Source organism: Anser anser (assembly GCF_964211835.1).
Source record: "Anser anser genome assembly, chromosome: 5".
NCBI lineage: Eukaryota > Metazoa > Chordata > Aves > Anseriformes > Anatidae > Anser > Anser anser.
The window spans coordinates 34,105,489-34,133,261 of NC_139725.1; the positions used below are offsets into that span (position 1 = coordinate 34,105,489).

Genomic DNA, 27,773 nt, shown 5'->3' on the forward strand with positions numbered 1-27,773 from the left:
TTACTAAGAAAGCAAATGGTGTCTTCATAGCATAGCTCTTTTGGGGTGCAATTTCACATTTGTAAAGTGCTTTACAGGACTTTGGGTGAAAGAATACAGCAAACCACAGTACTGATACTGTATTTCTTTGGCAGTGCAATCTCACCTTTCTCTCTAGACTGTGGCCTACTTGGTTGCAGAGGGAGACTGTAGTGATCCCGATATAAGTCAGTATAGGCAAACCAATCAAATCCTCAGACAGCTGGAAGCAAAACCTTTCTCTTTTTTTTTTCTGTAATGACAGAGATTTTAAATGTATCTGGTAATCTGTTTGAAAAATATTCATCTTATTGCTTTATTTATCTTACCAAATAAATACCAAACTGTTTTTTATGTTAATTTCATGGGAATCCCTATATCTCAAATATTTCTTCTGAGATTGGCTCCTGCCTATCTATTTATGATATGCTCATATTAAAAATAGAAAACTCCAGCATGCTGTGAACTGAATATGGGACTGACATCAGATATACTGGACCTTCATATAAAAAAATAACGGGCATCCTGGGTCCTGTAAACTGTGGTCTTTTTGTATATGTATTTTGTATAAGAGCTTCCCTTTATTTATATAAATATACCATTACTGAATATGGAAATTCCACCACCGAATTTTGTACTTGCCTATTCCACGATAAACAGTGTCTTGGTATTTGACAGCTGCATGATAAAAGCTGTGGTATTTGCAGGAGAAGAATGAGGATGTTTGGCAGGGTAGGATGATTTAATTTCTTCTCACCACTTGCTGCTACTGGAGTTCTGACATTTTTTCCCCTTTATTTTTAGTGATTTTTTTTTCCTTCTTTCACTTTCAAAAGTTAATCTACCACTGCCTCTTTGCTTTCAAGAATGTTTGCTGCTGACCTTTAACAAGCCCTGTAAATGTTACACTAGGTCGTAGGGTTTGTACACTTTTTAACAAATAAGAAAGCTATAGAGCTGGTAAATGTTCCGATATCAGCGAAGCTTATTTAATTCTGTAAAACCCAAAAAGAATGGCTGTAAAGAGACAAAAGGGATAGTCATTACAGAAACTTCCTTAGCTGAAGGGCAGTTGCCTTTTTAATAGAGATTCCCTATAACAGCAGCTCTACTTCTCATTTCCCTCTCTTCCCATACAACGATGGCTGATATGCTTCATGCACTAGAAGAACAACTGTGATGCTCTGAATCATTTCCACCAGCTTTAGTTTCTAAACCAGAACTGATGATTTGGTTTGAATTAATCCCCCCCTGCCCAATCCATTAGCTTTTTCCTTCTATCTATATGGAACTCATGATACAGCTAAGATGTAGTGCAAGATGCTAAAGTGGCTCTCTTTTTCATGTTTAATACATTTGGGTATTTAATTTCAAGCCTGACATTAAATTTAATAAGTTCAATAATTCTCTAAAAAAATGTCCTTAATTAAACAGTTTCATGCTGCTATTCAAATGCTGCTTTCCATTCTCTCTGAAATGTAGCTTGCTTAGCTTGTACATTAAAACTGTAATGGCCTGTGTGATAGTGTCCAACACGCTGTGACGCTCCCAATGCATAAGACTCACTTCAGTTTCGAGGATGAAAATCTATTTGTAAACATATGAGTGATTCTAATACTAACAAGATCTGAAGTGCTACAGTATTTCCAGTGGATGGTGGATAATAAGTGCATTGTTAACGGAATGCTGACACCTCTTCCATGCTTTTCCTTCTCAGAGGGCTTAAGTAATCTTTTGAAATCACCTTGGGAATTTTAATCCGTACTAAGCTCAGTATTTTTTCTTTGGTTTGCCTTTTTCTGCTAACCCTACAGTATTTGGCATTGTTGCATCAGAGATCATGGCATCTAGAGTGTATGCTGGCTCTTTCATGCCTGTAAGTAACAGTGAGGTGCTCTTTTTCATTAGAAGGAAAAGAGGAAGTGCTGTTTGTGTGGTTCCTTCAATCTCCCCCTCCTTCCCTGGCATAGCACTGCGTAGGTGTTCATGGGGCTGCGGCTCCCAAAGACAACCAGAAAGATGACTTTTTTTAAGTGAATGTGGTTAACGTGTTTCTTTATAGCCAAAATGTTTTGCGGGTCACTTCTGTCAAAGTAGCTAAAATGTTAGCTGTGAGAGAGCTGCTTGTCTGTGTCATATTTGTTTCCAACCTACCTGCCACGTTTAAGGAAATGCAAAACACATGTTATTGTATAACGCCTATATATTTTGCAGGATTGCTGGAGAGCAAACTCAGTGAAGTGAAGGCTCCCTTCTTGCAGCTGACCAGTCAGAATTTTTAACAGATACAATGTGTTGGGTCACAAATGTAGCTTTTTTTGTGTGTTTGTGTTGCTGTGGAGACAGCTTCATTTTGAGTACTGCCATTCATTTGTCCAGTACCGAGCAACCTGTCTGGGTCTGACTGATCTGCTCCTTACAGTACTGGTCCAATATTCTCAAACTGGCGTGTGCTAAAAAAGAATTATCTAGCTTAATTTTTAACTTGCCAAATAATTTTTTTAATTATTTAATATTTTTTTAATATTTAAAAAAATTTAAATATCTCATTATTTCCTAAGTATCTTTGAATTTTCTTAGAATCATTAAGGTTGGAAAAGCCCTCCAAGATCATCTGGTCCAACCATCTCCCTACCACCAATGTCAACCACTAAACCATGTCCCTTAGCACCACGTCCAACCTTTCGTTAAACACCCCCTGGGACAGTGACTCCACCACCTCCCTGGGCAACCCGTTTCAGGGAGGATTTTGCATAGTTTTTGTAATTTAATGCTTGTATTGAACTTTTAACCTAACAGAACCGATACAAGCCTTTTAAAGTCACTGGAAAAATTTTCCTGGCCTAAGCTCTCCACTGTTGTATCCATCCAGCTTGTCTGATCCACTTCAAGAACTCCCAGCATATCAGTGTAATGATTTTCTTCTTGCCTTTGGAAGACTACATGTGTCTTTATTCTGTGGTGGCAATAAGCATGCTTAATCTCAAAACAGTCTCATTTCTTCTGTGAAACGTGAAATTGTTCTGAGAGGAATTTATAGCTTATCTTGGACAGAGGAATTTCTACTTGACCAGTGTTGGTTTTCCAGTGGAGGCCAAGAGATTGTGAATAAGTTTGTAGATATAATTAGAAGGGTAGTGAATTGGAAGCCTTTTATAACTAAGACGCATGACCGTGGTATCTGACCTGAGTTGGATCCATGGACTTTGATCTGTATTGGGCTTTGCTATGCTTGTTGTTTCAGGTTCTGCAACTTTTAATTTAGCAAATATAACCTTGTGCATATGGGGGGGGGAATAACTTAAAAGACAAACCCAACCCAGAAAACAAAACAAAACAGCCCAAACAAATAACTGTGTAGCTCCTGATGTTATATTTTAATTGGACTGTTGTATAGCTTAGAGGATGGGCCACAAGGGAACAGCCAATTACTCTGTTTATCTATCTAAAAGCCTTTTCATTATAGAATACTGATTAAGATTATATGGCTTCATATTGCTTCATGTTATTGATTTCCACCGAACCCAAGTCGATGGTCTCATTAATTGACAATTACCTTTTTTCCCCATGTTTCAGAAAATTGACATGAGCAACCTGAGGTGTTAAGTTTAATTTGAACTAGGTATCAGTGTGCCTGTTTAATCTTTAACAAGACCCATTAGGCTCCCTGCTTTTAATTTTACACAGGCCATAAAGGCATCTCTACAGGGAGGCTATGACCCTTTCAGCATAAGGATAGCAAAGCAGGTCTGCGCAGAAATAATAAGGTATGTCTGTGCTAGGGCTCTTTGTCAATCAGTGCTGAAGGGAGGAAATTGATGTTTTACCCATCACAGATGCTGCAGTAGAGTTTGGACCCGTTGGCATATACTAGCTTACCTGGGTTGTACCTTTAATTTTGTTACCCTCTGTGCGTTTTGCTGGAGTTGTTGGATGCCAGAAGTGAAATCACAGAATCATAGAATCATTCAGGTTGGAAAAGACCTCTAAGATCATCTAGTCCAACCTTGAACCTAGTACTAAAGTCCATCACTAAACCATGCCACTAAGTTCCAAATCCACGTGTTTCTTGAAAACCTTCAGGGATGGTGACTCAACTGCTTCCGTGGGCAGCCTATTCCAATGTTGCACAACCCTTTCAGTAAAGAAATTTCTCATAATATCCAACCTGAACCTCCCCTGGTGCAACTTGAGGACATTTCCCCTCATCTCATCACTTGGGATAAGAATCTTTGTCTTGCAAGTGAGAGGTGAGGAATATTTGAAACCTAAAGCACAGAACTAATTTCCTTTGGAGGGAGGAACCTCACTTATAAAGTCAAGTGTGAAGCTAGGGTTTTTGTTTTGTTAGATGAAGACTGTCTTTTATTTGAAGATAACACGCTGCACATAGTTGCTCACACATCTTATGTACAGCAATTAAATTTGATCAATGGTAGGTTACAGCTACCATTTTAGCAGCTTCCCCTAGCTCTGCTAGCTGCCCCTTGTAGGTCCTCTAAGTTCAATGTCCGCTAGACATGACAACAGTTTTCCTTAATCATTGTGGAAGTGTTGGTACAGGGCTGGAGGACATCCCCAAGCTGATAGTGCTACAGCCTTACCCCTTCATGAACTTTCCCAACAGTCCTCAACCACAATGAGCAATAAAGTCCTTTTGTATCTTCAGAAGGGATCTTTCAGAGCAAAGAAGCAGTTGGAACAATAGTGTCCTGGTTTTGTCTGGGATAGAGTTAATCTTCTCTTTGTAGAACCTCACATGATGCTGTGTTTTGGATTTTGATGAAAATTTGAAGAAAATTAACTCTGTCCCAGCCAAAACCATCACAAATATCCCTTTGTGTTTAATGAAGTTAGTGTTAGTGTTAGTTGTGTTAGTGAAGTGAAAATGCAGCTACTGATGAGCAACTCTACCTAGCACAGCTAAGTCAGTAGGCTGTCTTCTTATAATCAGAAACATCAAAGATTTCTCATTACATGCATACCTAAGGTTAGATACTTTATTCCAAATATAGAAGACATGAAAAAATTCTGTACTATTAGTTTCAAAGATTTACCAGGAACTTCACTTTATTTCCTAAAAATGATTAGTGTGTCTTCCAGGACCTATCCCAACCATTACTGCTGTGTATCATTTTGCAGAACTCACCTTTGTATTCTAGTTGTTGTTCTGTTTCACTGGGTAACCTCAGTGACTTGAAATTAGAAGATGACTTTGAGAGAATTTCTTAAGTTTGTGTTAATCTAGATTAAAGTAGTCTTCAGAATGTCTTGGGTACTTTTGGAATAGAGACTATAATCTCTCTTTCCCAGAGGTTATTAATTCATTGATTATTAATTGAATCAATGTATCATTAAGAACTTGTGGCTATGATCCAAGGAAATCAAGTTTTAGAGCTCCTTCTCTGTATCTCAGAGATACTGAATTGTGGTCTTCATCACTTCTTTACTTTTTTTCTGATATGGAATGTAATGAAATATCATTTTAAATTTGCTCTGAAATAATATTTTGTTTCGGTACTATTGAGTGTATCACTTAAATATACCGTTCTGTTTTACTCAGTCAATCTCTCTAAAAACAAAGGAAATTTATGGTTCAATTACAGATACTTCGATCTGTAATGTGTTTTGATAGAGGAGATGGCAGCAGTATTCTGAGACAGAATTTGTTGCTACAGTTTTCCAACAATTACAGCACTTATTATGCTGATGAATTTTAATATTCTTTTTAGCTCCTCTTCAGCTTAAGTAGTGGATTCATTTGAAGTTGGTGTCAAAATTTTCACTGAATTCCATCAGAATTTTACTGCTTCCTTTCCCATCTTACAAAAGTATTACTTTTCCTTTAGCTATTGCATAATGCAAAAGCGTGATTTCGAAAAAGATTATTTTACATGCATGCAACAACGTACCTGTTGGCTTTCCACAGCCTCTTTTTTAATGTTTGTCTTGACCTGTTTTAGGATTGCATCTCTGTTTAATTTCAGGATAAGATAATATTAAGGAAGAGGTTGTTAGTTTTGATTGTTGTTGTTTGTTTATTTTTAGAGGAGAAAGATCTGTTTTTTAACATCTCTTCATTTTATTTGTTTATTTTTATTGGAGTTGGAAGGATAAAAGGTACAATAAACTTCAGTCTCTGAGATTCTCACTGAAAGAATTTGAAGTTTGATAGGCCTGCTTTTTTCTCTTTAAGCCGTTGACGCAGGCTGAATTGATGTGAAGCCTCAGGCCTTCCATTGCTGAATTTGTCTAGAGCATGAAGAATCTCATTATTACAGAGTGCACTTGAAGCTTGAAGTATAGAGAGTGTGATGACTACATTGATGGTTAACTTCTGCACCCTGTGAGTCAGTGTCATCAGTGTATTTAATGTCTACGTTTGTGCCAGCATTCACATTCATGTGCTTGAGTGATGGCAGATGATAATGACTCATGCTTCATTTACTGATGTCCTATCACTTTTTCTCTGGCTTCATGGACCTTTTGTTGAATCTCAAAGAGCAATTACTGGGAAAGGATGAAGTCTCTATGCATGAATAAGGGTCAAAGAATCCAGAAGGACTGTTTTACCAAAGAAAACAGGATGTTTTTCAGTTTTCCTGAAATACTGGTATTTGTCATGTCTTCTGTTTTTATCAGAGTAGTTTAAGATCCTATATTGCATATTTAGCCACAGAAATTCATAAGGCAACATGGCTGTGCTCTTTTGTCTGATACTTGCTGGAATAATAAAGTATATGAGGTTGCTATACTTTTAAGAAATAAACTAAACAGAAGCTGCGATGTTAAATGTGTTGCACCAGAAGTGATTCTACTGTTTCCTTCTATCCCAGGGAAAATACAGTATTATATTAGTAGAGATCTAGAGAGGTTTAAAGCTCATTTTTTACACTTATTGAATTATTTAGTTTATGAATTATTATTTAAAATGAGGACCTTAAAAAAAAACTAGACAAAACACTTCTGTCAGATATCTGGCACTCATTATCCTACTTCCTGTCTCTTCGTTGTTGTCTTTCCTGGCAGAAACAATGCAGAAAGATGCGGTTGGTAGTATCACCATGTCAACATATATGGCAACATCCATTAGTGTGTGTGATCATAGAATCATAGAATATCCCGAGTTGGAAGGGACCCATAAGGATCATCGAGTCCAACTCCTGGCACCACACAGGTCTACCCAGAATTTTAGACCATGTGACTAAGTGCACAGTTCAAATGCTTCTTAAACTGATACTGATGCTGCAGTATTAGCAGTGATGAAGCCAGTAAAGGGTAGGTGGTAAAGACGAGTATTGTTTGGACTTTGCTGAAATAGAATCGTAAATTCTTTAAAGCAGCCAAAGCCGTGCCTCTTCTAAAGCTGCTTCTTGTTGGAACATCGCATGGTCTTAAAATAACAAAAATGTTGAAATATTGAAAAGGAAAGCTTGGGAAACACCGCCCTGCCATAGCAGCCTAGAACTCATGCTGTTGTTTAGAGAACAAGAATGAAGCTTACATAGTTAAATTTCAATCTGGCCGTGAAACTATTGATATTCCTTAACTGAAGAGTTGGAATCTCCGTACCGGGTGTTATGCCATATGCTTTATAGGTTTGCAGAACTCCTAGGGGCGCGGTGTGTTTGTCAGCAATTTAAAGATCCTGCGCAAGTACCTATATGCGCTAGCTGGCCCCTTACGCCCAAGGCAGTTGGCATTAGACTGGTGCTTCCAGGGCTGTGCGACGCCTGAGGCATCGATAGCCCTCTGACTACTGATAATGTGGTGGTGGCTCCTGCATTTTGTGGTGTTTTAGGGGGTTGCAGTTCTGTCCTTTTAAAAACACCTTTTTCAAGACCTTATTTACAGCCTAGCATGTACTAAAACCAACTGGTGCTGAAAAACAGTAGCATACGCTGCACTTACGTGAGTCTGGGAGGACTTCAGTGTTCTCATGATACTTCTTAAAAAACAGAGCTAGCAATGGTGTAAGCTGGATGTGCAGTCTTAACTTCGCAACAAAAGCTTTACGTTTCTGTTAATATCTAGCTTTCTTGCTTGCACTGAGAAGTTAGGAGCTCTGCTTACCTCTAGGGCTCTCTGTCAGTTGAATGCATGCAAATGTACTGGGCTCTTCTCGAGGCACTATTTCTAGTTGTGTATGTTGCCCTTGGAACAAGGTAGATCTTTTACTCTGAGTTATTTTATCCTTTTAGTCATCAATCTTTTAATTGATTTGAAAAATCAAAACAATTGGAAAAAATTATTGAAAGATTGAACATTGGGTAACTTACTGCCCATTAACAAAATCACCAGAAGAATGCTTCCTACAGGGAGTTAGAGGGGACGTAAAGAAAGAGTAGGGTTGGAGTTTCTTCCCTGAGTTATCATTATGCTGTGTAATGAAGCAGAAGCTTACACAGCCATGAACTAATTTGTTACAGCTCCTCATGAGGTCTGTAGTCCAGCTGGAGAGAGGTAGAGAGATGACAATTTGTTAGGAAAGGGAAGGAAGAAGCTTAGTTTAATAAATTATTTGAAATCTTGGTTTTTCTAATGCCATCTTTGTTCAAAAGCCATTTGGTGTGAATTAGTTGTCTGATCTATAAATTGTTAGTGCCTACCTCCTTTTTTTGAACACCATGAGTGCAAAAGAGAAGGTGACTAAATATCGACAAGTGATGCTGTTCACACACTGTAGCAATCTGTTACCAGCTTTAACAGCAGGATGCTGTTTCAAATCTGTATAAATGAGAAATATGTTTATCACAAGGGTGCTGAGCTGTGCTTCCTTTCTGATTCCTTAATTTTTAATGTGTAATGATTGTGCTGAAAGCACTTCTCTTCTCATTTTTCTCAAGGCACTGCAATGTTCATTAAGAAGAGCACTGTTGTAAGGTGCAATGTGTTGCTGATGTATTAAATAATATATATTTGAAAACTGCATTTAAAATGATGTTTTGAAGGTAAGTTTCCCATGAGCAAATCGGAGGAACTGCTACTTTGTCCTTAGCTCACCTTGTTACCTTATAGATTGCAAGAAATACAAGAGAAGAAATGGTTGGAGAAAGTTGTTTTCTGTTTTGTTTTTCATGTGAGTTGTCATTTTTAGCATAGGTTGTAGGGAATTTCCTAATATTTTTATTAACAAATCTTAATTTATTTTGCAATAAGAAATCTGACAAAACATGCTTAGAAAATAATTTTATCCTCTAGTTCAGGAATATCTTTAAAAATAAAAAAAAATAAAAAACAAACTGGAAACACAAGGAAGGATTTCATTTATGAAACTAACAACAACCAGGATGGGGAAGACAAGTCTTCATTCAAGGTCTTTATACAAATTGGATGTGCCAGGTACTTGAAGTTAGGTTCCTTGCTTCAGTGCTCACCATTCTGGTAGATGAGGTCTATGTATGTATCCCTTTAACAAATGAAATATCTAGGTTTTTTACACATGAAAAGGGTACCTTATTTTATTGTTTGTCTTATTCTTTCTTTTAGAGTTCCTTCTTTAGGATTATCGAGTCCTTGACTGAGACTTCAACACCAAAACAAGCATATGTGCTAGTGTGAATCACAAATGCTACCAGCTTTGTTTGCAAGTGGTCCCAGAGTGCAGCTCTGTCTCTTACAATCTGGCTTTTCTGGCATGGGGCTCATCTGCTTTCCCTTGATATGGAACAGGGACTTTTTTTTTCCTGAAGCTCTTCATCACTCAACACTTTTCCCTCCCATGCATGAACACTAGCAGACCCAGGAGCACAGAGCTGAAGTCTGTTATTTGTCCTCAGCATCCCGATTACTTTTTGGAGGGGAAAACAAAATAAAATAAAACCCCACCCTTATGTGGGGGCAAAGGAAATGATACCTGCTTGTCACCTATATATCACTTCAGGGCTTTTACTAGGTCTTTTAAAATGCCGTGGTACTTAAAAATACCACTGGAATACTCCCAACCTTTAGGTGTTTTTTATGTATGTAGAGAATGCCACCGCTTTATACAAACAATGTCCTCTTGCTGTAAATAAGTTTGCAAAACATCTGTGCTTCCATTTTGATTTTGAATTTATCAGAATGAGCTTGGACAGTTAGCAGCCATATGGGGACTTTTTTTTTTTTAGACAGTGGAACTCTAAACAGCACATGGCTGAAAAACTATACAACACTTGTGTGATTTGAATCTGCTGGTATTCTTTGTTCCTTGCTTTTGTATGGGAAAAGATGGTGAAGACTATTCTGTTTATCCATGTTTATCAGGTGTATTTGCCTGTCTGGCTTTCAGCAACTGTGTCTACTGAAGTGCAAGACAAATTATCAGTAACCGGTCATCAGGTTTCTAATTTGCACTGTGTAGACTGTGCTTACTTTTCTGTTTGCTGAAATCTACATAAAATCAGTAGAAGGAAAAAAAACAAAGCAAAAACTCTCTAGAGAATAAACCACCAATGATAAATGAAATACTGTTGTTGGCAAAGGTAGTGAGTGTTGCATTTGCAGCTGAATTCAGATACTGTCTGGCAAGCATTTAATACATAGCGTGCATAAAGCAGTGCCTCAAAAAAAAAAAAAAAAAAGGAATTTTGGGTCATGACAAAAAAAAAACACATTCACGTCTCTTCAAGAAGAAGGGTGATTTCTGAACCTGAAGCTGGGTACTGACAGGAAGACTCTGAATAGATAATTATGAGAAGAACGCAAACAAACTTTTGAGGTTTTTCTTTAAGGTGAGCATCTCTTCACTTTTCTGAATTTGGTTGTTCTGAAAGATGGTATTGAAGAGTAGCAGGAAAAAAATGTAATTTGTAAAGAAATCTCATCTCCCCAAGGACTGTCTTTCCACTTTATTGGTCCTGGATGAGTGTGTGGACCTTGTACTAGAACATTCTGTATGCACTTCTGACTAAAAGTACATACATAAAAATGCACATACAGAGTGGAAAATGGAAAGTGGAAATAAAAGCTGTGGTAGACCGAAGAAAAAATGATCTCATAAGCAAACAAAATACACTGAATCTACACAAAAATAAAGGTTAATGACCGTTGCACAGGCAAAAGGAAGCAATCTGTTTCATTGCGTAAGACTATAATATATGTGGCTGGCAAAAGAGGGGAAACCTTTTGCTTCTCACACACAATAACAATCCAGAACAATGAGTCTTTTGTATGATTATCTCTGAATATCGATGCCAGGTTCCAAAAAATGAATCCACATGGTTCCAAGTTGGTAGACATTGCCCCCACCTGTGGCATTGGCTAAATGAAATTTCCTTCATGAGAGTTAGTTTATTAGTTCCTTTGATCACTCTGTAAAATAGGAGGATTCATCCCACAATGTTTGATGTTCACATACAAGTGTGATTTCAGAACAGTAAAACAATAAACTATTGCAACAAGTCAGGCAGTGCTAGATCATTGATGCATACTGTGGGCATGTAAGAAGGCACCTCTCCTTAACATAAAAGTAAATCTTCACCATGTCTCAGTTGTGTTAGAGAATAAATAAGGAAGGGAATGTTTTAATAGCGATCTTCCGAAGATCATCTTGGGTTATTTTTGTTTAGTGGGTATAAAGCATATTTTAAGTAACAACTTTCTACAAGCAGAGCTTTGATTTCCACCCTTTTCACCAGCCTTCCTAGTGGCACTTTTAGAGCAACTCCCTTAAAATCTAAATAGGCAGCTGTTTAAACTGCCTAAAATTGGCAGTTTCTGAAACGTTAGGTAGAGGCTAGGACCTGATGCATCTCTGCTCCTAGATCTATCAACACCTGAAGGTGTCTGTTTTGCTGTGACTATCCATATAGGGCACGATAGAGTGGAAGGTGCATCCTTTGCTTGCTGCTCCTGTCCTGTCCATTTTACTTTCTTAAACTGCTGAAAAAGGTGGGGTTGAGCTGGATTGCGAGGTAAGGTACAGGCACACACACACCAGCTCCTCTTGGCTCTGTAATTGAGGTTGCTGCCTCAGAGTGATAACATTCCCACGTTTGTTGCCCTGGAGATTTTTTTGGAGGTACAGCATTGCCTTCATAAGTCATCTCATTTGTAGTGCGGCTTTGGGACATGGAGCACAAGGGTCAGTTTTAGTAGCCTAAAGACAGGAGGATATTGCCTTTCCAGTATGTTCTGAAAATAATGCTCTTGAAGATGCTTACTTGAAGGACTGTGGTATATTGAAAATCTTACTTTTCTTCGCTGTTTTGTTAACACATTTGAAACTTAGACTGAAACTTGCTTTCACAAGGTGGTGTTCTCTCTGGTTTGAGGCTTTTTCTTTATGTAGCTAAGTAAGCTTATTGACTGCTTGGCTCTGCTAAGCTGACACGTATGTATGTGGGTTCAGAAAGCCCACAGAATGTTAATCTCTGCATTCCTCAAAGCATTACAATGTAGTAATGGAGCTGTGTGTTATACTGCAGTTGGGCAGCCTCCTCCTCCATAAGGGTTCTTTCAAAAATGCAAAAGAAGCAACCATTACTTTATTTCTATCTTGTATACAATCGGATTCTTTTGCTTCGATTTTTTTGCTGCTTGTCTTCAGCCCACTGTCGTGCTAGGTTTCTGCTACTCTGAATTATAACTTCGTACTTTACTAAGAAGTTACACTAGTTTTTTAACTTCAAAACAACATGAAAATGAATACAACCTCCCCAGTGCTACAGTACAAACCAACCACTGCAAACAACACGTGCTTGTAACAAAGTAATGTGAGAGCTCTGCTCTTGTCTTCCAGTTTCTTCTGAGTCTCTGTCACTTGCCAGTTTATGTAATTGTAAAATTTTCATAAGTTGAATCTAACATTGTAATACTTTGTATTTTGTTTTTTGACTTTATATAGGCTGAACTATTGCCCCTCTTTGCTGTACTCTATTGCTTTTCTTCAGAAGGCTATGGATAATATGATCTTACCCCACTGTGAGATCAGGGGCTTTGACTGTTTTCCTGTATTATGAGGCAACGAAGCTCAAATCTTTACTCTGATAAAGAGTACTTTACCCTAGCTCACATTGATTGAGCTGTGCAGGTACAGGATCTGTGCTCCCTGCTTTGCAGGCTGGCATTCTAATCTTCTTTCCTTAGTCTCAATCCCCAGTCCAATTTTGAGAAATACTGATTCAGAACAGCATTTTTCATCACATTTCTTGGTTTGTTTGTGCTGATGAGTTAGGTACACTGTAGATCTGACATTAACAAAGGGGAGATCATTCTTTATGGTACGCTATGGTCAGTGAACTGAACCTCTAAACTGAAGGTCTCCAAAGGTTCACAGCACTTGGTATTGTTCTCACTAGAGCAAGAACCATGGGTGTGTTTTGTTCATTCCAGGAGCCATTTGTAATGCTAATAAAACTACGAGTCTGCAGGATACACGGTATCTGGAGTTGGACAACCCTAAACTCTGTTGTTTTTCCCCTAGGCTGCATTGCTAGATACAATAGACATTATATAGCTTCAGAAAGTTACCAGGTTTGTTGTCATTGTTAAATCATTTAACATGGGAATTCTTTCATGCTAGTATTGAAAACTATGGAACTTCCTCAAGATCTTTGTTTAGAAAAGTAGTTTGTCTGTGATGTTAAGCCTTTCACTTCTAGACAGCTGCATAGCAGTTGGTGGAGAATTTAGGGATGTATTGCTCTTCCACTGCTTTGAAGGTACCCATTTCTCTGGAGAAGTATAATATTGTCCACAGAGTAACATACGTAATACAACTAGGACATGTTCTTGTGGCACAGAAAGAATTGAGACGTGTAATATAGCTTAAGCAGGAGCTCAGGGTAATGAGTAAAATAGGATGCTTGTGACGATAATCTTGGAGAGGAAGACAGATCAGTGATAGAGGCTGCTTGTACTGTTCTTTGTTCACGTTATCATATGGCAAGCTCTGTGACAATACCAAGGCTTTAATGTCAGAGTGCCGTGGCTCTAGCCTGCGTTGGGTGGAAGAAGTTATTTCTCTTTCCCCTTCGTTAATTTTCCTACTCTCTACAGATTCTGATCTTTCTGGGATCCTGAAGCTGGCTTTGAGGGACTTTACTCTTGGCTGGAGGCTGAAGTACAAAGTGGTGGCAGGATCCTTTTGCTCCTTTCTCAAGGCAGAGGAGCTCATTACACTGGTGTGATTTTTCTCATGCATTTTCAATATCGACAGGCATGCCTTATCTCCTCCTCAACAAAACCAAACCCCAGAACATCCACAGGGAAAGTGATGGTATAGTACAGATGAGTTCTGCTCACTGTATTTTAACTTCGGGAAGGGAATTCTTAAATCTGGTTGTATAATAATGAAGCATAACCCACGTGTTTTACTTGCAACCTCCCCAATGAAGTTTTTTGTATGTGACTGAGTTTCTGCTTTGTAGGGCAAACAATCCCAGTGGTAAGATAATATTTACCTTTCTCAGATTTAAGGCAAGTAACAAGCTCACAGAGTTAGTTTGCAAGTCCAAAATGGTTGTTTGATTCTGTAGCTGTAATGAAAGAGGGTTAAAGGTGGAGAAGACCTAGAAGTCATACTGTCTATCCCACAGTTGATGCTTGGGTCGTGAAGCATCAGACCCTTGTGGCATTCATTAATGCTGCAGCATGAGATTGTCTAGACTCATTTGTTCATCCACCTATCATTGTCTTGGCTTGGAAAATGGTGTCAGATATGATCGTCGTTCTTGTGCTTTGTGTTGGCAGATTATTGTTGCTGGTTTCAGCTACCATTGCGTCAGGCAACGAAAATGGACTTTTTCCTCCCTTCCACAAATTCAATTACAGCTTTGGTTGTGGATATCAAATACATTCGTGATACTTCATAGCATCAAAGAAGGAAAATAATCCAAAGATGTTTGTCATAGCCATAGGCTGTAATATTATACTGACTCATTTCTGTGCACAGTAAAGTGGGGGGGTAAGGGGGAAGGGAAGATGAGGCAGCGTGCAGATGCTGTGTAAGGCTGTCTAATGCGTAGAAATAGATGAGTAGTTTCTGTGAGGCCAGGCCTTTTCTCATAGGAAACCTTGAATTTACAGATTTGTTCAAAGTGATTTGATCTGTACCATTTCCCGTCACGCAATGTGCTGTGTTCAGATACTGCAATGCATCTGTTATGACAGATATGGTAGATTTGGGGAGTCATATGAATAGAGAAGTGGGGAAAGCTGAGCTGTTCATAACTCTTTCCGGATAGCTACCAGAACATAGCCACTTAATTTTGGTGTTGGTGTTTATTCCCTCAATTTATATCTTATGGAGTTTAAATAAATAAATAAAAATGGCACTCTGTGCATTAACCTTTGCTGAATACTTACATAGTATTATTGCTGCTGCTCTTGAGTGTCTCTCTTCCTGGGTCTTTATTGCCTTTGTCGTATTGTATCTGCAAGTGTTTTCTGTGTTCCTTGAGATAGGAAGCACGGCTTTCTATTTTGGTTGACTTTTAAGAGGCTTTTTGAGTACTTCTTCAGGAAGAAAAAGTAAAAGAAAAAATGTGCCTGCCAACTAGCTGAGAGGTTGCTTCCTCCCCTGTTGAGACCTTCCCTGTTTGTTGACGTCTTGTACAAATGGATTTGGGGAGAATTCTGTGCTAAATTCCTCCTTTACCACACCTCTTTCATGTTTTGTTTCTGTGTATAGATCTTGTTAGAGTAAGCCATGACTGAAGTAACGCTTCAGAGATGGTGTAGTTCCTCATATGTTTTTGGTTTTGTATTTTGAATATAGGTTTTTTCCTTCCTACCTTTCTCCTATTAATTAGTGCTGTTTAAGAAAAGCTGCTTGTTGTCTTCATTACTGAGTCATAGCACTAAAGCAGTGTCATTATCTAATGAACCTACTTTTATGCCTTTAATAAATTTACTCTTACTACTTAATGCAAGGTGGATGGAAAAGCACAAGTTTCTTCACTGTGTTGTATTAATGTTCTGTCTTCTTTTGAGCTGCTGGTCCTTGAGCCTTAGGCACAAGGAGAGCAATCAGTTAAATCATGGCTTTCCAGTGGAAAAAATGGGAGCGATTACATCATTATTGCAGAGTAGATTGAATGTGTTCATTTGAATCACAAAGTGTGACTAATAGCTCAAGAAGGAAAAAAAAATCCATCTGCTGAATGTGTGTTTATGTGCATGTTGTTGTATGTGCATGCGTTCCTAATGTCAGAAATAAAATGGGAGAGTTCCTTGCCTAAAGACAAGCTGGCTTTTCTTTTGCTTCACTTTCTAGTTGTCATACAATCTGATTATGCATCTGTGTATTGAATGACTTGTATCACTAGAAGAAAATAAATAAAGTCCTTGGAAGGCATTCTTAAGATAATCTGGCAAATTGAAAGAAGTCATATATTAATGCTTTTAACCTACTTCTCAATCACAGCTTGCAGTTGAACTGAATCCCGGCTCTTGCAGTACAGCAAGGTTAGTGAGTGAGTTGCCACTTGTTTCCAGTTCTTCAGACCACACATATTAGAAATTCATTTCCTGAGTAGTGGACTTGAGGGCAAATCTGCTTCCAGTAGGATTGACCACTCCGTCCAGAAGGACAGACCAGCAAAACTAGCTGGAAATGTATAAGGCTGTACTGCCAGAAGGAAGATCTGTGTGCTTATTCTGACAACATGGATGTGGGGTGTGTGTTAATTTTACCCATTTGCGGGACACTGTACTTGCTTAACCCTAGGGATATCGTTCTGCACTGATTCTGTATGATGGAGTTCAGACCCCCCCCACTTTTACATTTCTGATGTGTTCCCGTTATGGACATAGGCAGAACAATGACAGCCAGTCTTGTGTAGTTGTGTGAAATGATGCAAGAGAATTTATCAGGATTAAAGACTACTTTCTTTTGTATCTATACTGTTCTGTTACCTCTCTCCTACATGTGTTCGTGTGAAAGATGGATATATTTTTCTCTCATGAATAAGACTGATAACTTGCTACTGCTGGCATGGAAGATGAACTTCTCTGAGAGAAACTTGTAAAATCCTTTTCTCAGATAAAGTTATTGTGATTCCCTCTCGTGTCAAGTAACACCATCTCTTCAAGTACATGCTGCCTAAGTAAGGGCATGCCCTTCAAAGCCAATCTTTCATCTCTTCTTCAAATCAGAATTAATTTTTGGCATGTCAGTCACTTCCATGGATTATGTCATCATCACTACAGTGTTAGACTGGATTATTCATTTATTAAACTTTGTAAAGTAACATTTGGGCACATCCAGAAATAATATAGTTACAGAAATCTGTAGTAGATAATGAGTTGCATATAGGCAGGGAAGCTGTCATATTTTGGCTAAAGCTGTTTACAACAACAAGGTGTCTAGTGATACTAAGCAATGTGAAGACAGTAACAAGTCTGACTGCTTCTTATGTAATTGTCTAATTTTCTTCCCTTTGACATCCTCTCCGAACTTACCAGTGTGTGTGGAGATCTTAAGATTGTTACAAAGCAAGTGATGAAGGTATAAAGGTGGACCTGTGTTACTGATAAGGTACCCTGCAGTTTGTCTTATCAGCCATAGCAGATTGGGAAGGAAGTTGCCTTGGCATTTGCATGTTAATTGTTTTTAATAAACTCTCGATTTACAAGCTCTTAAAGGTAGAGTTAAATTCATTCTATCTCCTAGTAATAAACTTCCCAGAGAGGATTCTGGAAACGCTGTGTGCGTAGTAAAGCTGCCACATCACATGGAAAGAGGCTGATATGTTAGCTTCTTTCTGTGTGCAGCAGGGCTATGCAGGGCATGGCCGTGACAGCCATTCGTGTCCCCACCTCCCATCTCCTCCTCCTCAGTCAAAAGCCCACAAACTGGAGGAGGAAGAGTCTTCAGAAGAAAGTTATGGTCATTTCTGCTTGTGCTTTGTTAAAGCATCGTTGCAAGCCTTCACTGAGTATTGATCCTCATGACTTCTGAGCAGGGAAATGCAGTTAATCCTACTTCATGGGTGAGAAGACTGAATAAAAAAGAAACTTATTGAGTTGTCCAAAACTACACAACAAGACAGCGATAAAGACGAGGAATCCCTGATTCACAGCAGTGTTTGTAGCCTTAAAGTTGTGCTCCGGTCTGATAAGTCTGAGAAGCATGCATTCGGCTATTGCATGAAATATGTCTTCACTCATCTCCCTAAATTAGCCCAAATAAGAGTTGTACCCCACATCTGTAAATGGCCATGGTTATTCCCCAGTGTGCTCGTGTTATCTATGCAGCGCTTGCAGTACCTGCTCAGGCTCCTGTGCAGGGCTTGGGCTCGGGCTCAGCGTGCTGCTGAGAGCAGCTTTTATATAGCAGTGAAGTTTGAAGCAGAAGGCCTGGGATGGTGGAGTAAATCATCACGTTGAAAGGAGCACGCTGCAGTCATGGTGGGATGTGTCTTCTCAGGTTTATTGCAGCTATTTTTAACTGCGCTTTCCCACTGTTGTTCAGAATAAACAAGAGCTCTGATTTACTGTTGAAAATAGGTTTTGTTTTGGAGATTGTTTTTGTGGAATGGGCTCTTTAATGTTTTTTCTGTTCCTGCAAGGACACAGGAGTAGCTCTTCTGTCTAATGAAAAAGAACTCTTTATTAAGTGGTAAATTAATGCAGGGTGTTTAAAGCTCTCAAGTGACTCTCTGGCTATGGTGAAAGTACTTTTTTCTCTTATGACTTTACTGTGAGCTTTGTATTTTTTTCTCTAAACTTTAGTAATGGTGCTTGCAAGCAGAACTGTTCTTCTCATGTGTTGGTGCCTTTGTAGGAAAGCTAAGCCTTGTATAGTTACAGGTACATCTTGAATGTAACTTTACTGTTTCTTCTCTTTACAGTCTTCATAGCAGACTGTCTGAAGATGGTAGTATCAACCAGCAGGACTGCTATATAGTACCTTTAGCACAGCCTTTCCATTATAGATCTCCCCTGTGAGTGGCTTATCCCCTAGCTTAGATGTTTCAAGTGCTTTCAGGCTGAAACGAGATGTATGAGTTCTCTGCCTCGAAGCAATCCCCACCCTAATATTCCTTTAAAAGCAGGTTAGCTGCAGAGAGCGTAATGTAATCCTCTGCCTGCTTTCAGTACTTTCCAAGTGAGCGTGTTTAAACACTTTCCAAACATTGAATTAATACTTGCAGCACTTCTGTCAAATCAGTGCCTTGGTAATAAGGATAAGCAGATCCATTTTATACATATGGAAATAGAAGCAAAGAGCAAAATGGTTTACAGAAGGTCATGGGAGTACAATAGAGTCTAGTACCACAGATTTCAGTCTGCTTTTAAAATGAGATTCCTTAAAACAGCCAATAAATTGTCTATTTTTGCTTCTATCAGAGATTATCTTATTGTGACCTGAGAACTGCGTGTCGTGGTGGTAAGGCTGTTTTTTAATGTGTTTGTGTGGCTATTGACTAATTGGGCCAACCTCTTGATCAGGGTTTTTTAAAGCAGCTTTAATAAAATAATAAATCATCTTTAGATTCTGTAACAAGTGACCTAATTACGTAGCACTGTCAGTAGGAAATACAGTGCTTTAGAGCTTCTCAGTGTCTGCTTTCAAACGCTTTTTAAATGTGTTGCATACACAGGTGTATACTTCAGTCAGCCAGGATAAAGCCGAATGTTACCTTGCATCTATGCTAAGAAACATACCGCATTGAGGGTGGACTATTTTGCTTAAGCATGACATAATTATGCCATTTTCTCTCAGGGAAACAAAAGCCTTTGCTGTCAACGCTTCTGTGCTTGCAGGCTTCAGCAAGATAGTTTGAATTTCTTTAGTAATAGTTTGAAGAGGAAACTTACAGTCTTTGCAAACTGAATGTATGAGGTTTTCACTTTAGTTTCTGTCCTTTTCTCCTTTCTCTGTATTTTCTGTTTTAGTTCTGGCAGATACAAAAATCAAAAATATGATTCTGATTTGATCTTTGTATGTCAAGTGAGTTGTCTCTCTCTTCTCAGTGCATATGTCCTTAGGACACATCTAAACCTCTGTGATTTCCTCGGGCTGTTGTTCTTACTCACTTGCCTCTGGACAGTAGTTGGCTTCTTCCTTGTTTGAATGCTCTTCCAAAAATGTCTTCCTGTAAGCAATTGGTCACTGTAGGTCCGCCTAGAAGCCTAGTCAAAAACTAGCAACTGCAAAGTCAGCTGCTTGGCATGAATATTTGGGGAACTGTGGGAGGCTTGGGTATACAGAAGCCTTGGCAGATGCTTGAGGCAATCATCTTGCATGTCTAACCTGAAATCTCTCATCTGGGAGAAAAAGGAGATGCATTACAGCAGGAAATAAACCATTTTCTGAAGAGTTTAAGTGGATAAAAGGAAGAAATGGTGAATTTAGACTTCTGCAAAGTCTTTGACTCAGTCTCTTGTGTCTACCTGTTATACAACTCTTTGCTATGCAGCGACACAAAAAACCGAGTTTCCATGCTATCATCCCTTTAAGACCAAATGGCAGCATTTATATATTTGTGTTTAATAATATAGAACTGAGTGCAGATCTTTAGTTTCCTGCAGAGACAGTAGTTGAAACCTGTGAAGTCTACACAAATGAATCAAGAATTTGAAGATTGACTTAGTTTATGAATTCTAATAGGCCTCTGTTTGCTATTGCATGCTAATAGGAAGATAGAGGAGGAAAGAGATAAAGGCACAGCATGTGTGAAAATAGACATTCCATTAACCTGAGGTCCTGTGGCTTCTGATGCTCGAGCATCACTCAGGATGCATCTGCTCCTGAGACCTAGTTACTTCAGGGCACAGCTTCGTGTATATTGATTAAGGGATCCAAGGGTGATTTTCCAGGTCTCTGTAGGGTCTATAGTAGCACGACGATTGCAGTGACTGAAGCAATTCAGTCGAGACCTGACCACATCTCCCACTTGTTGTTATGACTTAAACAGGGAGGAGATTACCAAAAGCTGAAGGAGATATGAAGTAAGGAGGTTAAGGGAGACAGCAGCAGCAAAGACTGGGGAGAGTGCAGAGACAGACAAAGGAAGCAAGTCCAAGAATAACTATTTGAAGTCCAAAAGGTACTGGGAAAGGTAGCTTGCAGGAGTTTGACTTTAGGTGTTGCATTTTAATTTTTCTCTCTCATGAACAAGTAAATTAAGGACAGCTTTCAAAGGAAAGTTTACAATCTTTTCTCCCCTAATCTGAAGCTCTGTTTCTGTTGTAGAATTATCTGCTGTCATGTGGCGACCAGATCGGTGCTGCTAGCTGTAGCAGCTCACAATAAAATATCTACACACATGTGACACGTACATACATCTATGCATATACTGGATGCAGCATTTCTCGTCACACCTTTTTCTACAAGTGCTTACCCACAAGCAAAGGCGCTACACAGATGACACGGCACTTGCCCATGAAATGCTGAAGAGCTTCAGGTGATACTTAGGACCCATGAAACATGCACTGTAACCAAACCTACTGCTTTAGTTAAATTGGCAATTTTTTATGGCAAGCCAGTAGGCTAAAGCTGAACATTTTTGTCTTTCTCTTCCCCTTTTGTAAAGATTACTATTGTTTCTCAAAGTCAGTAACATGGGATTTTGATGCTCGTGCTAAACAGCATTGTTGGGTCTCCATGAGTCTCTGTCACATATTGGGGCAGATGTATGGCTCGGTGATGAACACACATGAATTTCAATTTACATCCCTTTTTAAAACTCCCTTGATGTAGAGTCTCCTGTGATCTAAAACAGAGCAGATGAGTTTCCTGTGCCCGCAGCTCTCTGCAGGTGCAAGGCTACAGCCACATGACAGCGATCCTTTAAAAACTCTTTCTATAGTTCTGTTTGATGAGATCATGTGCACTTGAGTACCTATAGCAACACTTCCTGCAGTTGTCTTGAGGAGCAGGGGGTTATAGAAATATCTAGCACAGTAAGTGGCATTCACTTTTGTATTTCATTTAGGCTTACAGACCTGCTCTAGCGCATTGTTAGAAATCAACAATAAAGTTCCTGGTTGCATTTAATTTTTTTTATAAATTATAATTTGTTCCTTGCTTACATACTGTGTCTGTTTCTCTTGCTGATACATACGATAAGAGCTTTAGCAAGCACACATGCTTCTGTCTTGTGCATCTTCCTTTGCTCCCCCACAGTCTGCGTTCATATGAACACCGGATTTTTTTTTTTGAAGCAGCTGGACTGAAAGACATCATGCTACCATTTTGAAGAGGTACTGTAGTGTAAGGAAAACTGAGTAGGGGAGGGAAAATGCATAATCAATCAGTTGATGATAATTCATCCTGACTTTTATGCAGAGAATTGCTCATTGTTGTTTTCACATTAGCCCCAGAAGTAAGTAGTCATGAATTATGATATTGAGCATTGGTTCACCAGTCAGATTGAAGTTATTGCCCCTGAGTAGCCAGACTGCAAAGAGGGATAGTGCCTTCACAGTCAAGTAAGAAAGACTTTTCATCCAACAGGTAATCCAAGATCCTCTCACAGATCTTCAGTATCAAATGCGGTGACAAACGGCAATTCTGAAAGTCGCAGCTTGTCTGTAACTACCAAATCACTGAACCCTAAGAAAGCAGCCAAGCACACGCTGATTCTTCATAGCCACTAGATGCTCCCATGTGCTTTTCTGTTCTCCAGGGGATTGTCATGGCCGTGTGGTCTCTCTCTGCCAGAACATTGGGGTATCATCCCTGCCAAAGAAAGTGCATGTGTTCTGAGCACTGCGATGCAGGGCTGTGCATGTCAGCAAACAGTCAGTATTAAGCGTCACATTAGAAGTGGCAGCTGCCTTCCACATCAAGCAATGAGGAGCCACAGGGAGAACAGCAATTAACCTATGGGAGCTAGTGATGTGTTGACAACATGAAAAATGTAGGGTGTCAACCTGTAGTAGGGGTTTGGAGTGAAAAGACTTACCTGTTTCTCTTCCGGCTGCTTTTTGAAACTGATTGGTCTGATTTTGTAGACAACCACAAAAATAAAAAACAAAACTGTTTTTCATCACTAATAACATGGATAATGCTGTACAAAACACCTAAACATCAAATCATTTTTGCTATCTTGTTTCCTAGGGTGCCTCTTCCACCTATTTTGAGAGTGCTATTGCATAGGAATTGTTTACGTATATTTATACGTACATACATATTGCATAGGATATCTTTACATTCAGTTATATTTATAATGAGATTCTACACTCCTTTGAGTTGTCTTATCTGAAAATCAACTTTACCAGCGTTGGTAGTGCATTTCTGTCAAAATTAATTCTTATCTGGGCTCTTACAGAAGCAGCAATTAAATAACCTAATTTAAAATAAAAGCAATGGTTTTGAGTAGAACAATTTTTTTTATACCTATTCCAAGTTTCCAACTGCAGTGTCCAGTGACAATCTGATCTTTGGTCAGGTAATGCTATCTCTGTAATGAGTGTCAATACAAAGCAAGAATGTGATTATATTGTCACTTTATAGATAGGATATAAATAGAGTTTTAACAGATTCTCTATCACTTGTAAGGCTCCTGCTGCTCACCGGTGGTGGTGGTGATGCCTTGAAATGTTCATTAAAATGACTTGAAGTGTTGTTTAAGCCCAGTGTGTCTCACAGTCAGTTTTGTTGGCTGCTGTTTTCAATTCACTGTATCAATCAGGACTTCAAGTCTCTACATTTTAATTTCTTTTGCATCAGAAACAACTTTCTTGGCTCATTTGCGCACCTCAGTTGCATAAATTGCCTTCTCAGCTGTCAAAAGTAGGTAATGGACTGCTTTGTAAAGAGTCCCTACTCAGAGGACGCTGGAAGGCTTTTCCAGCGTCCAGAATCTGGATTGAAAATGCACGAAACATTTATTTAGACTTGTCTGAAGATTAAATACTACAATTTAGGCACCATCTAGTATTTTTAACAGCAAACTGTAAAGGTTCAGCTGATGAACCTAGTAGTGTATTAGATGCTGGAGGCTGACAAGCACTGTCAAACACTGAGCATGTAGATGAGTTTGGCAGGATTTTAGGATTCTGATCAAGCACACGGAAGTAGTTTCAATGGGTATCCAGAGCTCAAGTGATTTCCCTTCACACACGCTCAAAAAGGTGAAAATGTGGGCTTTTACCATCTAGATGACTTCTTTCTGTACCTTGGAGAAGCCACAGAAAAAATGCTGAAAGCAATTGCGCCGGCCCACCGTAGCTATGAACTTTCAGTTCAGCAGTTGTAGTGCTTGATACAGACGCTTTGTTTTAACTCATCTGTTACATTCCAACTGTAAAATCATAAAGTTGATCAATGACTTAGTATTTTTGCAATGTGAAACCACTGTGCAGACTTCAGAAAAATCCTTGCTTCTTCTAGCTCTTTCTAAAAACTCATGTGGACGAGCTTTCTTACTGTTTATTCATCGTGCATGTAATGTGCAAGTCCAGTACCTTGTTTGCATTAGGCAGGGCCACGTAACCTTCTGTATAAAATGACGAGAGGGCCTCTTGAGGCTAGTTAAATTAGTGGTCCTTGGAGTAAGCATCTCTTCTTGCAGTTAGAAATTTTTTAACTCCTTGCCTAAAAGGGCAGCAGTACGTGTCAGCAGTTTGGCTCCTTGAGACTGCAAGGAGATTAGTTGCAACTTTCTTCCCAGGCTTCAGAACCGGCCGTTTTTGCCGAGCATAATCCCTGGCTTAGGTGCTGTAAACTAAAACGTGTTTTGTTTGCATACCCTCACTTTCTGTCTCTTGTAGATGAATAAATCAGCAGTGACTAGCTGACTCACCCAGCAATCAAAATCCTATTGTTTTCCTTGGTAGCGATTGCACCAAACAGGGTGTATTTTGTGATTTCAGGCTTCTGTTTTCCTTACTGGAAAGCGTTCTTCACTTCTGTGTCACCTTATAAAAGGTGAGTTGTCCGGATAACTCCTCGGGGGCGGTCAGTTCTAGCTCTGCTACCGCTTAACAGGAGACTGCAGTAAGCCTGGCAGCTGCTGGGATTTGAATTTCTAATGGCTGTCAGAAGAAAATGGTCTCTGCATTAATACAACTGAGCATTCATAGTATTTTTAAAATAGCCCTAAAGTTTCAGTGGCTATACCCAATCTTCAAGGGTAACGGTTGTGGATGATGACACACTGATACTACGTGGTAATTTCAAGTTTGTCTGTGGAAAAATTCTTGTGTTTGAATATTAAAACAAAGGAAAAAAGGGGGGTGTGGGGGGGGTAGGATTGCTCTAAATAGCTGAAATATGTGCTAGGGGGTGACCAGGTAGCTCAGTGTCCTGCAGAAGACAGTAGCGCTAAGGTCGTCGGTGTCCGACCTTTGATGATGCAGAGGAGCTGCTGCAACAGCTCATCGTATTTAACCCTCTCACCTCAGTTTGGGGGCAGAAAACGGGCTATTGATAAGGGAAGCATCCTTTACCCAAACCCCGCGGGATCAGCTGCACCTGAGCAGGGCAGCAGGTTTCAGTGAGCCGCCAGCTCCATGCCCGTGAGCACGAGCCCGTGGTGGCAGCGTGGGCCAGGGGGCTGGCGGCGCCGCAGGCCGCCCTTGGGCTCGGAAACTCTGGCTCAGCGTGCAGGTGGGAAATTCCTGTCAGCCTTGTGGCAGCACAATTAACGGTTTCATCGGAGTTATCCTGAAACTATTTCTGCTGTTACTAGAGAAACAAAACCCGGACTGCGAATATAGGTTCAGCTCAAATTTTCACTTTGTCCTGGTCACTTTTTTAGTAACGTGTTGAAGCGCAGCATCCGAAATGAAATGCTTCTTTTTGCGACTGAAATGAGATTGGCGATACTAGGCTAGATTTTAATTGCTTTTGGTTCCCAACATCCTCCGTGTTGCTAGGTACTACATAGCTCAGCACTACATCAGTCTGCTGAAATGAATCTCAGGAGAGGAATAACAGGATTGGGGAGCTCGTGAATTAGGTGTGATGTACAATGTCAATGAGGTGGGGGAGGAACAGACTAGAATTGGCCTTCAACAGCTTTTTCTAGTCCAGGAATAAAAGAGACTGGCAGAGGGACAAATTTAACCCTTGGGCTCAGAACTGTAGCAGCCGTAGGGGCTGCGGGTCAGAGCTGAGGTATGCCGTCAGAGCTCCCGCCGTCTGAAGCATCTGCCTTCTCTCTACTTGACTTTGTTTAGTATGAGAGCTTGCTTTTGTGACTGCTTAAATATGCCTGTATACAGGCATATACCAAATATCCATTTGTACTGTGTGTTAAGACTTTCTGTGTATTTCTCAAGAGGAGAGGTGAGAAGGATGTAGACTCTTCATGCTGTGTTTGTGTGGAGATGGCAAGTCAGCTTTGTCAGCTCCGCTGAGTTCCTTGAAAGGGCATGCTCTGAAGGTACCGTGAAGAGCAAAGCACTAAGAAGAGAAAGTTAGAAAAAGGGCTTAGATGAATAAGCTGCTGACAGCCCCATTGTATTCCTAATAATCCATCTCACCGGAAGAAAAACTTCTAGTGCAAGCCTTGAATTTATTTTACATCTATCATGTTCCGTAGTCCTGGTGCTGTCTCTGATTCAGGTTTCTCATACTCTCTATCTCTGAGGTAAATTAAATACTATTGAAACAGCTGTCTGTTGCCACAGAGAGTATTGCTTCTATGTGAAAGACAAAAGTTTTCCGTAGGACAGAAATTAGATAGGTTCCTCTGGGGAGAATTATTTGTAAGTCTAAATGTCAGCCAGCTGAGTGCAGCACCCATATTCTCATGTGTTTTTCAGTGTTGGGCTCTGCTATTATTGCTGAAAAGATGTGTCCTGACACAAGGGAGGCGCCTGAGAATGAAATTTCTGCTAAGGAACAAAAAGATGTACTTCAGACATTGCTACTTGAGAGTATTGCATGCATTTGACCTGAAAAGTTTTTCCTAAAACTGCATATATTGGATCACTTTCATTCACTTAGTGCAGTAATTCTACCAGAAGAAGGTATGCAAGGCTTTTAACACCTAGTTCTTGTGAACATCATGATGCTTTTTGCTGGTAGTTTTCATCCTTTAGAAACTGCTATGTTTATTTTATAAATACGTTTCTACTGAAATTTGCGTACAGATTTGAAAAGTGCGTGTAGATAGAAGCTGTGCCATCTTCTCATCTTTCTTCTCTCCCCTTTCCTTCCATTTCCTACAGTATGTGAAGAAAACATTATCATGCACAGAATTGTGCTAGCCATATTTTGATGTTCTAAGACGGGTATTATTTTGTCCCACTGGTATTTGTTATAAATTCTGCATATACGTAGACTATGTTGAAAGAATATGAAGCGACGCACTCTAAAAAGCTCTAAAGCTCTAAAAACTTCTTTAGGTAAGACAACCTTTAGCTGCTTCCTCTGTTTATCTGTTTTATGCTTCTCTTTAGTGACATGCTCACATACTAATGTTGTTTCCTACAGAAACTCTGCCTTCTTTAGTGCATTTGCTTTTACTCGTTCTTTGTGGGCATATGACTTCAAGTATTGCATATATTGCAAATCTTACTGTAATGTCAGAAATGATTTCTTCTCGCAGGCAGTTCTGTAATATTGCTGCCATAGCAGTGCTTGGCAAGTACGCATATAGTTGCATTGTAGCAGGAAGATGAGGAAGGGATTTTACCCTGTTTAACTGAAACTGGAGCACAAAAGGATCTTTGATTCAGTTCTGCTTTGGCTTCTGTGTGAGAGCACGTTTTGTGGTGCAGATCTCCCCTCTGCCCTCAGAGTGGGTGGCTTTCTCGTGCAGGCAGGAAGGTGGGGTAGGAGTCGAGCCCGTCCTGCTGCTGGTTCCGGGCCTTGACCTAAGCGAGTGCCACAGCTGCAAAGAGCTCCCTCCGCTCCATGTGGCCGGGGG

The 27,773-nt window shown here is 39.6% G+C and overlaps 1 protein-coding gene and 1 long non-coding RNA gene across 12 annotated transcripts in view; both read left to right on the top strand.

Annotated features, from left to right (window-relative positions):
- LOC310900473 (transmembrane protein 263-like) overlaps positions 1 to 27,773 on the top strand; it is a 195,885-nt gene that overhangs the window by 29,275 nt on the left and 138,837 nt on the right. The gene's annotated exons all lie outside the window — the stretch shown is intronic.
- The window catches only part of LOC310900475, a 58,288-nt gene that overhangs the window by 15,122 nt on the left and 15,393 nt on the right, over positions 1 to 27,773 (top strand). For 3 of the 5 annotated variants that reach the window (XR_014585147.1, XR_014585148.1, XR_014585149.1), the window contains exon 1: positions 1 to 27,249. This exon is cut by the window's left edge and continues 15,122 nt beyond it. This is a non-coding gene — a long non-coding RNA (uncharacterized lncRNA). The remainder of the gene's footprint in view (positions 27,250 to 27,773) is intronic. The other 2 variants (XR_014585150.1, XR_014585151.1) reach the window with 2 other exon arrangements.